The sequence below is a fragment of the Panicum hallii genome, unplaced genomic scaffold (assembly GCF_002211085.1).
Source record: "Panicum hallii strain FIL2 unplaced genomic scaffold, PHallii_v3.1 scaffold_28, whole genome shotgun sequence".
Classification (NCBI taxonomy): domain Eukaryota; kingdom Viridiplantae; phylum Streptophyta; class Magnoliopsida; order Poales; family Poaceae; genus Panicum; species Panicum hallii.
The window spans coordinates 133,092-146,014 of record NW_020356171.1 but is presented as its reverse complement, the minus strand read 5'-3'; positions in this window follow the sequence as shown (position 1 = coordinate 146,014).

Here is a 12,923-nt window from a genome sequence, read left to right as displayed (position 1 = left end):
GTTATGCATTCGGTTTTGTTCTTAAAAAGCGGGTGTGACACGGGGCTCGCTTGTCAGCTTTCCCCTTCCTCCGCTCGCCTGCAGCGCTCCACCTCATCCCACTCCGCTCTGCCCTGGCTCCGCTCGCCCTCCCTCACTTTGCTCCGCGACAGAGGTGCCTAATGGCCGCGCCCCCTTTTCTCTTTTCTCTTTTCCCTTCTGCCATGGCCCCTGCTCGCTCGCGTCACCGGCCTGCGCTGCGCCGCGCCCCGCTTGTCCCCGCTCCGTGACACGGGAGCAAAACCGCCGCTCCTCCCGTGTCGACCACCGAGCCGCGCTGTGGCAGAACCGCCCGAATTATCCCGGTTCAAGTGCGCTAGCCATCGCTATACAGCCGATACTAACTCAACGCACTTCAAATGGAACAACCCATTGGTCTGTCGGGTCTCCGCCCGATGCAACCACGGTTCAACAGGATCGAAGCAGGTTTACCTCGCACGAAGGCGAGTTTACAATCACACAACAGCTCATCAACTTTTAATTCATGAAGTATTAAACATTATTATAAACCGGTTCAAACTTAAAGTAATAAACAAATATTGTTTAAAATGACAAGCTAAACAGCTTGCCCAGGTTCACAGCGGAAGAAAATTAACACGCAACTACACACGTCGCGAAGGTTGACACCACACTCAGCCTGAAGTATGGCATCATTCAGGAGGGTCACTGCCAGCCGGGGATGGATCCCACTCCACGGACCAGCCAAACGGAACAGAAGTTGGCCATGCAGAACTATCCGTGGGGTTCTCAAGGGTTATACCTGAAAAATTCACTAGCAAGACTGAGTATACTAATACTCAGCAAGGCTTACCCGGAATTGGGTTATACTTTGCCCATAACTAGACTTATGAAAGCTTGAAATGGTTCTGGGTTTAATTTCAGCTGAAAAGCAACAAAGAGTATGAGCTAACTTTCATATTTTAGCTTTCAGATTCTAGTTTCATTAACCATTCTAGGTAGGCACCTATTCTAGACAAACAAGGTAGAGATTAACATCCAGCCAAATTATTTCATAATGGTTACTGTTCTTACTCTATGTGGCAGAAGGAATAAGCAGTCTCAATCTCCGCGAGAAACGGACGATTCTGAATCGAATTTCCAAACCTTGCAAGGGTAGACCTAACTCACACGCTTGGAACATCCAACGATAGTTCCGAAGCAACCGTTTGCCTTTCATTCCGACTCATGGAACAGGGCCACCACAAGCGACTGTAGGACCGTTCGCACACCAATTGTGCAGGACATACGCCTGTAGCGCGACTACATGACCGTACTCCTGTCCGCTGCGCGGAACGTACTCCCGCATGTCGGTGCGTGAGAAAAACAAAATTACGAGTGGTGGGAGGTATGTCCACTCCTCGGGCCGATTGGTTACTAGGTTTACTGCTTTACCATATTTTGCGACATGTGGCTAGTACTTTCAAATGCTTAGCCACCACTACCACACACTGCGACCTTATCAACTTTTATCAACACAGACGGGGTAACCTTCCGAGTCATGATACTGTACATGACCCCGTCCATCATCCTTATAGTGATTGCAGAATAGTAAGCATTCAACTCCTTTATCGCGCGAGTGACAGGAAATCACCCGACTTCTACCGGTCCTATTAGCAGAGCATCTATGCGATAAGGACTCAGGAACAATACATAGGTTCCTAGGATTCATGCATCTAGGGTTTCATTTCAACTCCTAGACTTAATGCAAGATATAATATATAAGTATAAAATTGTCATAAATTAAATACTGGGTTATGCACCGGGGCTTGCCTTCTTGAGCTGGGCCAGGGTCAGTGGTTTCATAGACTTCCAAACTTTGGTTCGGGCTTCAGTTAATATCTCGGCGACGCTCGCAGGATCTTCAAAAAATCCAAGCTCGGGTTCCTGAACCAGCTCGTAGATTCCGTCGTCTAGTGTTGCTGACTCTACATGATATGCAATGATTTAAGTGAGATGGTTCTTGAGTTAAGGATTTTGCTTCACAATAAAGTTGCAATCCAACAAATTAACATAAACTCATGAAACAAGGGGGTTTGGATCCAAAGCTACTATTTACACTTAATTTATGGTTATATTAATGGAATTACTTTGAAGTAATTTGACAAGTTTGATTTTTATTTTAAAAACCATAAAGGTTCTGATCTTGAATTTTTGTGGATAAGCTTATTTTCAACAAATAAGCTTATTGTGAATTTTTCATAATTTTTCTGAAACAGAAATTAAAGCATTTGAATTTGAATTCAAATTTCAAGTTTAAATTCAAATCCTGAGTAAACAGAACTATAAATTCTTGAAAATTTAATTATGAACTAATTATCAACAAATTAGGTTATAGTAAAAATATATAAATAGAAAAGCCTCAGAAACAAGCTTAAATAAATTTAAACCACTTCCAATTTGATTTGCAAAAGTTTAAAAGACCTTAAACTACAAAGCAGTGCTAAGCTTGTAATTTTTACACAAGCTTACTCATGACCTAAACAGGCTACAAACCAAAAATCACAAGAAAATAAGCTTATATGCAAAAGTTATGCCCAAGATACTCTTTTTTTAAACTTTTAAATAACTTTGAAAACATTGGGTTTCAAACCAATCTCTATTAATAGAAGTTGTAGAATTTGATTTCTAGTTTCCAACAAAACTAGTTTGAAAATTTTTGGAGTCTTCTACAATTTCCTACCACTTTTGCAAGTTGGCTACTTTGCAAACAAGAAATGACAAAGGAGTTCACAGAGAGGTCCTCGGGTTTTTGTCTAAAGGTCCCTAAAACAGGAAAGTAAATTGCAAAGGGGTCCTCGCCAGCCCATGACGGTGGCCGGCCGGGCTATCCGGCATGTTCACGCCGGCGGCGAGGTCTTGGATGGGGAGGAACAGACCCTACATGACCTACAGGACCTGCTGATCACAAGGGTGGGTGATGTGCACAAGAAACAGTGGTGGAGCATGGCTGGCAGCGAGGGGTGGCGGCGGCCGTGGCGGCGTGCTCACGTTCCCAGCGAGGGGCCAGCGATCATGGACGAAGGGGGCGCGCATGAGCATCGTGGAAGTATGGGGGTGCGATTCCAGTACCCAATTTGGTCGGAGATGGGGCGGAAGGGGGTTGTCGAAGGTGAGGTTGACCTCGGGCTCCTCCGGCGAGCAGTGGCGCGGGATCGCGTCGATTCCGGCCAGGGGAAGTCAGAGGCTCGACCAGGGTGGGTTGGAAGGCTGGCGGGGGAGGAGAGGAAGCTCCTGGGCGCTGGGATTTGGGCGGGGTGGAGCGGCCGCGGAGAATTTCGGCGAGCACTCGGTGGTCGGCTTAGTGGTCGCGAGGAAGAAGAAAGGGTAAACAGTGGGAAGGAAAGGGCTCGGGTCGGGCTTTATAGGGGAGCATCGCTCTGTAGAAGAGAGGGAGAGAAAGAGCAGACACACGGCTGGGCTCAGGTCCACGGGCGGCGCCGATGTGCTCCTCGGGCATGCGTGGCGGCCGCTGGGCACCGGCGGCTCGACGCGGCACTGCGAGGGGGAGCCAGTAGAGGCGGTGCGGGCGGTGGGAGGAGCAGCCAGGCGACACGTCGCACTAGAGGGAGCGGTGCTGGGGTAGCAGAGCCTCGAGAGAACGGCCGGCGAGGGCGGCGGGGATGGCGCAGAGAAGAAACAGAGGAGCCGGGGCTGGAGGAGGAAGACGAGGACTGACCTGTGATTTTCCAAAAGTGCAGGGACCTCACTGTAATGTCTTGGTAACTTTCAAACCATAGCTCAAATGAAAATGGGCCCAAAACAAAAAGTGTAGAGTTCAACAAGATCTACAATTTTGCTTTAAGGTTCAATTTCAAAAGAGTTAAGGGTTTGAAAATAAGTTAAAAGTTGGGCAAAAGTTAAATTTCAAAAATAACTCTTTTAACTACCACACTCAAAATGGATCCTAGAGGTAGTTTCACTTCTATCTACGGTTTAAAAGCAAGTTCTTGCACTTTTTCAAAACAACCCAAGCAAAACATGGCTTTACCTCCCATTCTTGCTCATTTGCACAAAAGGACCTTTATTAAATTATAATTATATAGATACCCCTTTTCCCTTATCATTTAAATTTTTAAACACACTTTCACAATATTTTGCACACAACTTCATACTAAAATCTAGTGTGCGTCAATACTAATTACCTGAATGTCACAGCCTTCCCCCCTAAAAAGAATCTCGTCCTGAGATTCTGGAACAAGATGGAATTGGATGATCAAGTTTGGAGGTTGGCTTGAAGGAAGTATGGGAAATTATGCTGAAGATACGATTCGGTTTCCCATGTTGCTTCTTCTTCCGTGTGATGGTTCCACTGAATCTTGTACATTTTGATGGTTTCCCTCCTAGTACTTCTTTTTTTGGCGTCTAGGACTTTGATTAGATGTTCGACATAGGATAGATCGGGTTTGATGTCAATGGTTTGAGACTCTATGATCTCAGTAGGAATTTTGATGCATTTCCTAAGCTGAGATACATGGAAGACATCATGGATGGCCGCTAGTTGAGGAGGAAGTTGGAGACGATAATCTACGGGTCTGCAGATTTCGGTAATTTCAAAGGGTCCGACATAACGAGGAGCAAGTTTCCCTTTTACGCCGAACCTTTGAACACCTCGGGTAGGGGATACTCGAAGATAGACGAGGTCACCGATTTGGAACTGTATCGGTCTTCTTCGGATGTCAGCATAGCTCTTCTGTCGACATTGGGCTGCCTTTAGATTAGTTTGTATAGTCTTCACCTTATCCTCTGCTTCAATGACCAGGTCGGGTCCAAAGATCTTACGTTCACCGGTTTGTGACCAACTCAAAGGAGTTCGGCATCGGCGACCGTATAATGCTTCGAACGGGGCCATCTTAATGCTTGCCTGATAACTATTGTTGTAGGAGAGTTCTGCCAACGACAAGCATTTGTCCCAGTTCTTGTCATACTGAAGTACGCAGGTTCTAAGCATATCTTCCGGAATTTGATTTACCCTTTCAGTTTGTCCGTCTGTCTGAGGGTGATATGCGGAGCCTCGGATTAACTTAGTTCCCAGAGCATATTGAAGTTGCTCCCAGAATCGAGCGATGAATTATGCTCCACGATCAAAAATGATCGTCTTAGGCACTCCATGAAGATGAACGATTTGATCCAGATAGATCTCAGCATACTTTTTGGCATTATATGTAGTATGCACGGGAAGGAAATAGGCAGTCTTGGTTAATCGATCAACGATTAACCAAATGGAGTCATGTCTTTGAGAGGTGTTGGGTAAGCCAATGATAAAGTCCATACTGATATCCTCCCATTTCCAAGAGGGAATGGGTAGAGGTTGAAGAATACCAGCAGTTTTGAGATGACTGGCTTTAACTCTTTGGCATATGTCACACTCTGAGACATACTTTGCAATTTCTCGCTTCATACGAGTCCACCAAAAGTTCTGTTTTAGGTCCTGGTACATCTTGGTACTGCCAAGGTGCAAAGAGAATTTGGAAAGATGAGCCTCGTCCAATATCTGTTTACGAAGCTTATGGTCCTTGGGTACAATGATACGTTTGTTGAACCATAAAACTCCTTCATGATCTACTCGAAAGCACTTGTACTTTCCTTCTCCTTGTGTCAACTTCTGCTTAATAATTCTGATCCCTTTGTTATGCTGTTATGCCAGAATAATGTTATCCCAAAGTGTAGTTTCAATTGAGAGATGATTTAGGCTGCCTTGAGGAATAATCTCAAGGTTGAGTTTTCTCATCTCCCAACAAAGCGTCTCATTGAAAGCCTCTATTGATAAGCAAGAGCAATGTGCCTTGCGACTAAGTGCATCCGCAACAACGTTGGCCTAGCCTGGATAATAGTGTACCTCTAGGGCATAATCTTTGATAAGCTCTAGCCAGCGTCTTTGCCTCATATTTAGATCTGCTTGTGTAAAGATGTACTTGAGGCTTTTGTGATCAGTATAGATATGGCACTTTGTACCCATCAGATGATGTCTCCAAATTTTGAGTGCATGGATGATAGTTGCGAGCTCAAGATCATGGGTAGGGTAGTTCTGTTCATAAGTCCTGAGTGCTCGTGATGCATAAGCAATCACCCGATTGTCCTGCATAAGCACACAACCAAGTCTGATTCCCGAAGCATCACAATAGATGTCGAAAGGTTTTGAGACATCGGGTTGAGCTAAAACTAGGGCAGTGGTAAGATGTGCTCTGAGAGTATGAAATGCATCTTCGTATTTCGGATCCCAGGAGAATTTAACTCCTTTCTTCAATCTTTCAGTCATAGGCTTGGCTATTTTTGAGAAGTTAGGAATGAAACGACGATAATAGCCAGCGAGACCAAGAAAACTTCGGATTTGATGGACTGATGTTGGAGGTTTCCAATCCATCACTTCTTGTACTTTACTGGGGTCAACGGATATACCATCACTGGAAATGCTATGGCCCAGAAATTTCACGGTATCTAGCCAAAACTCACATTTAGAGAATTTGGCGTATAAATGGTGGTCTCTCAATTTTTGAAGAACAACATGGAGATGTTTCGCATGATCTTCTAGATTCTTGGAGTAGATCAGAATGTCATCAATGAAGACCACAACAAATTTATCGAGTTCTTGCATAAAGACAGAGTTCATGAGATACATAAAATATGCTGGAGCATTGGTGAGACCAAATGACATAACCAGATATTCGTAGAGTCCATATCTGGTAGAAAAGGCTGTTTTTGGGATGTCACTTGACCTGATTTTGATTTGATGATAGCCGGAACGAAGATCAATCTTAGAGAATACCTTGGCTTGGCTAACTGATCGAATAGAATATCAATGCGGGGCAGAGGATACTTGTTTTTGATGGTTACCGTATTGAGGGGATGATAATCTACACATAGCCTTAAGCTATTGTCTTTCTTCTTCACGAATAGGGCTGGACAACCCTATGGTGAAGCACTTGGACGAATGTAACCCTTATCAAGGAGGTCCTGGAGTTGAATCTTTAACTCGGCCTATTCATTGGGTGGCATACGATAGGGCCTCTTAGATATGGGGGCTGTGCCGGGTTGGATTTCTATAACAAATTCAATATCCCGGTCCGGGGGTATTCCAAGCAAATCATCTGGAAAGACGTCTGGATACTCACAAATGATAGGGATATCTTTTAACTTGATCCTGTTGCAGCTTAGGTGCAAGAATTGATGCACTCCCGTTGTGGAAGATAAAGAATGGTAGGTTCATGCTCGGGTGAATCTATCTCCACGGTACGGGAAGAAATATCTAATGACACTTGGTGTTAGGTCATCCAATTCATACCTAAAAGAACATCCATTCCTTTTAGGTCTAGTAATAGTAAGTCTGTCTTTATCAAATGGCTACCCAGCTGGATTGGCACCTTCCTACAGATTTGATTAGATGAGATTTTTCTGCCAGGAGTTGTTATCTTATAGGCTCCATTAGTAGGATAGATATCCAAGCCTATTTTAGTCCCACATTTTGCACTGATAAAACTATGGGTGGCACCCGAGTCAAAAAGAACAATCACGGGTTGGTGATTGATAGAGAAAGTACCCGTCATTATTGGTGTCCCCTCGGGGAGTTCGGAGAGAGTGGTGAGGTTCACCCTTCCCTGGCGGACTTGGACCACTTGCTTCTTGCCCTTGCCCTTGCTGTTCGGGTTGAAAGTTTGCCCTTGGAAGGATCTTCTAGGTTGAGGGCAATCCTTGATAAAGTGGGATGGGCTGACGCAATTGAAACAATGATAGTTGTTGTTTCCCTGGTTGGACGGCGGAAAGCTCGGCAGCGGGCCTTGTTGCTGCTGCTGAGGTTGTGGTGTCGGTGGTCGATTGAATCGAACCTGCTGGGGTGGTCTGGCTACCCATCTGCCTGGCAGATTATTTCGGGGCGGTGCTTGGGTAGTAGTGTTCTGGACCAACCGGTACTTTGGCGGTTTCACCGTTGAGGGTCTAGTGGGTGTCTTCCATTTCTTTTCTGCCCGGTGGGCTGAGATGCAATTCTCCTGGGTAATGGCCATATTGACCAATTCATTGAAGTTGTCGGCCCTTACCAAATTCAGTCGTTCCTTAAGCTTGGTGTTCAGGCCTTGATGAAAACGATCTCGCTTATGGGCATCAGTGTCAGCATGATAACCCGCGTACTGGCACAAGTGATTGAAGACCTGTGCATATTGCATGACGGTGCGGGTTCCCTGAGTCAGATTCATAAATTTATTGAGCTTTCGCTCAATGAGTCCTTCGGTAATGTGGTGCGCTCTAAAAGTGGTCCGGAATTCATCCCAGATGACAACATGACCAGCCAGCTGCATGGCATGGTAATGGTCCCACCATATCCGGGCAGTGTCGCGAAGTTGTTGGGCTGCGAAGAGAGCCTTGTTCTCATCTGAGCATGGTGCAGATAGCAATGCGAACTTAGACTCTATGGTACGGAGCTAGGCGTCAGCATCGAGGGGCTCGTCTGTTTTATGGAACAGTGGAGGCTGGGTGCTGAGGAAATCTTGATAACTGGCCGATGGGGGTTCATCACGACCTCGGGATTGGTGATGAAATTGGCCCATCTGAGCCTGCACTAACTGGTTGAGGAGTTCTATCTGTCAGGCCATGACTTCTGCTAGATTTGGCGGGGCTGGTGGCGGATGCTGAGAACCGCTAGCCTGGTCTGGCCGGAAACCCTCCGGGGTTCCACGAGTAGCTCCAACCATCTAAAATAAAGGAGATATCCATTATCAACCATATTCTTACTCCTATTTTCAGATGATATACTGCTAGCAGATATTGTCACACCCGATTTGTAAAGAACATAAATCGAGCAATCATATATGCGCCAGGATCAAGTCACGCATATATACAACAGAATCATCAAGATATCATAACACATATCACGTAAAACATTAATATAAATCGTAAATGAATTATTTTATTACAACCAAATCAAGAATCGGTTCAAGAGTTGCGGAAGCCTAAAATAAAGTACATGAAGAGCTGGGCGCCACAGGGACGTCGACTGGGAGACAAACGCCTAGAAGTCGTCGAAGCCGCTGACGTAGTCCTCCACGTTGCCAGGCACTAAGCAGCAGTCGAAGATGTCCAAAATAGAACAGAAGAGTAGAGAGGCAAGTGTGAGTACAAACTAGAACTCAACAAGTATAACATAAACTATGAGGCTCTAGGCTAGCTGACTCAACTGCATTAGCTTTTAGACTTGGCAGAATTTTATTAAAACTATTTACTACAAGTGGATGAATTACCATAAACCCATATTGCATAGGAAATTAATCAATATTAATTAAGAACTACTGAGAAACCATCCAAACCAAAACCACCCGGGGAATCTCCCTAATCAAAGGTTGATAACCCCACTAATCAAAAGGAGGATATGGGCCGCTCATGACTGTGAGCACAGCTGATATATCAGTTTTACACTCTCGAGAGGTTGCACAACTTTACTCACAAGTCGTGAGCTGCGCTAGTTGTTCGTCACACTTCCTTAGGTGTGATGGCTAGCAAGCACACTACGAGACCGTTACAAAGGATCACGTTGGTAAGGTGTAACCGCTAAGGATTCTGGATCAGCGACGATGGGGCCCACCTCCGGGGGTACAAGACACACAGCACAGACCAAGCCGGAGGAGCAGGGACCATTGAAGCTTACCACCCCTCTTGCCCACGCAGGTAAGTTACTTCCGAACCAACATGACCTAATTAGTAAGTCAAGACCGTCCCATTCTAGTCTTGTGGTTGCGCGGTTGTCCTAGGTTGTCGCTCTATGAACCGGTCCTTATGGAGAGTGGCCAACCAAGCACTAAGCACCGTGCTGGCCCCCTAAACCAAGTTTCTAACAAAACATCTTTTATCGAGACGTGAGCCGCTCAAGCACACAGCACAGAGGGCCACTCTCAGAATTAAGTTGCATAAGATCATTAACAAATTAATTAAAAAGGACCAAGTGTGTTATAGCGCAGCAACCTAGCACAACTAACCAAAATGCAACCCAAAGGATATATATATAGGATATAAAGTGGCTAGGAAAGTCCTTATAGGCATACAGAATTAAAATGCAGTATGAAATTGTATTAAAAAGTGATAGGAGGTTCATGTTATACTTGCCTTCCTCAAAACTCTCCTGCTGCAGCTCAAACTGCTCAGAACATGGCCTCCTGGTACTGGTCCAAAGGCTCCGCGTCTACTCACGATCATCAAGCATGGTCCAGACATACACACATGCACCAACAATAGCAAACTATAAGAAACAATACAACATTACATAGAAATAGCACACAAAACTATTCTAAAGCTATTCTACGCGTTACAACGATCGCGTGAGCGCAAGAATCACCTAAACCGAAGCTAAGACGCGAAATCTAGGGCTAAAACAAGGCCCAGGGGCTTTTCTGTAAGAAAATAGGAAAACCAGGGGGTTCTGGGCAAAAAACTAGGGACCTAAACATAATTAAAGCATAGACTCAGGGTCTAACACGCTAAAACCTTAGGGCTGGACGGCGGGTTGAATTTCCAGAGAGGCTAGGGGTCTAAACGAATAAAACAGGACTTATCCGCAAATATCTTTGAACTACACCGGAGCGCGGGTTGATTCCAGGAAAAGCCGGGGACTCTTTAGCAAAATGGCAAGGCTGAACCGGTATCTTTGACTATCAGCCGTCAGATCGAGATCTGATGGCTCGGATCCGTCCTGATCTGGATCTAATCACGGACGCCCACTTCGGATCGAACGGTTCCGGGGAATTGGGAGGTCCGGCGGCGGCGTTGGCTCGCCGGAGCGCACTTCCGTGGCGGCGGCTCGCTAGAGATGGCTGATCTCAGCCGTCCGGGCTCGGATTTGAATGAGATCAAGCCCGGGAGCTAGGGATTGGTACGACAAACACAACTGAGCACTTGTGGTGATGGATTAAGGCACGGCCAGGGCTCACGACGGCGAGGGCGGCTCGGGGTGGCAGACAATGCCGGCGTGCACGCGTTCCGGATGCTACGGCCAGCCAAAAGCCACGACAACTAACGCTTAAGCATCGGGGAGGGAACGTGATGCTCACCAGGGGCTTGTGGTGGCCGAAGCTGCCGTGCAGGATACACGTCGACGATGGCCGGGCGGAGGAAGAACGGCGGCGCTCGCGGACAAGCTGCAGCAGAGGGGCTCGAGGTCCCTTTGACGCGCGGATCGGTCGAGGAAGTCCCTGCGGAGGTAACAAGGGTTAGGGCAGCCCAAGACCGGCCGGCATCGAGGTAATTGGGGCGGCGGCACAGCTCACCGGTGGCGGTTTCTTCGCGAAATCCCGGTGATGCAGAGGCTCGGGGCTCAAGTGCTGGGCTCAGGAAGTTTCCAGGTGGTGAGGTGAGGCGAGTGCGGGGGTTGTCGGGGTCGGTGGCACTCCGGAGCAGCGGCCCGATGGCGAGGCAGAGAGGGAGACACGGCGGAGCAAGGGGTGGCGGAGCTGGAGGTCCTCGGGGCGACGCAGGGCTAGGGTTAGGGCTCTGGGGCTCACGAGATCCCTTTTGTAGGGCGGCGAGGCTACCCTGGCGTGCGGGCCCAGGGAGAGCAGCTCGCCGGTGGTTTCGGGGGCCGTTGCGCGCCGGGGAGGAAGGAAGAAAGGGGAAGAAGGCACTGACGCGTGGGGACAGCGGGTCAGAGGGAGAGAAGGGAGTAAGCGGCGTGCGGCGGGGAGGGATACGGCGCCGACACGTGGGGCCCGGGTGGCAGAGGAAGAAAGGGAAAGGGCGCTCGGGAGAAGCTGGGCGGGCTGCTGAACCAAGCCGGCCCACGCGGGAAGGAGGGGGAGAGGGAAAGGAAATGGGCTGCCGGGGAAAGGGCTGGGCTGAGAGGGGGTTTGGGCTAGGCCAAGGGAGAGAGAGCAGGCCGGCTGCTGGCCCTTTTCCTTTCTCCTTCTTTTCTTTTTCTTTTCTACACTCAAACCATTCAAACAAATCTATTTGAATTCAAATAAATTTGAATTCAAACCCTATAAACTCAACACAATTAAAACAATGCTCCAGCATGAATGCACAAACAAGTTGATCCTATAATAAATTTTATTTTCTTGTGTTTTTAATTACTTTAAATGCCACAAAAATTAAAGAAAACCCTGGAAAATTCATTTGAGCCCAACTAAATTCATTAAAATTAGGGAAAATTACATTAGGGTGTTACAGATATGTAGTTCACATGTGCCATTCGACCCACTCATTTCAGATGCAAAGGTATTGAACAAGATGGCAGAACTCAGGGATTAGATTACAGCGCAGATACTGGGTGTTCTTAACATCATACATCAGGGTGGTTCAACTGCTATGAGTTAAGCTATATGTACACACACCACATATACTCCAACAAGTGGCTCTAAGTCTAGGTAATCTACTCACGACCTATATCACAGTATTCTACATTAAGTACATCTGAAGGATCGACGATTTAGATGGACTAAAAATCATCGAGGTTGCGTACGGAGGACTGGTTGCTGGAAGAGGAATGATCTGGCTGAGGATTGGGCTCTGGGTCTCCATGCTCAGAATCGAGATAAAAAACTCCTTCGATTTCCTCCGGGTCTTCTTTTCAACCTTCAGGGGCTACAAGTACAGTAGGAGGTACTAGCTGCTGTTGGAGTTCGTCGATATGAGCATGTGCATCATCGACCTCAAGGATAAGGTCGTGGATTTGCTCCTGGAGGAACTCAATGATCGTGTTGCGTTGAGTGATTATGGCATCACTCTCATTGATCTGATCCTCCCGGTGAAGAATAGCCTCTTCCCATGCTGTGATAATCTCCTCCTTCTCTGTGACCAAGGCTTGAAGCTCCACTATCTGGGTGACCTGTCGATCAGCATTTCGATAGTGACCTTGAGCTATGCCAATCAATTGACCCACACCACGGCGTAGCAGAATCTGATAGTGGTGC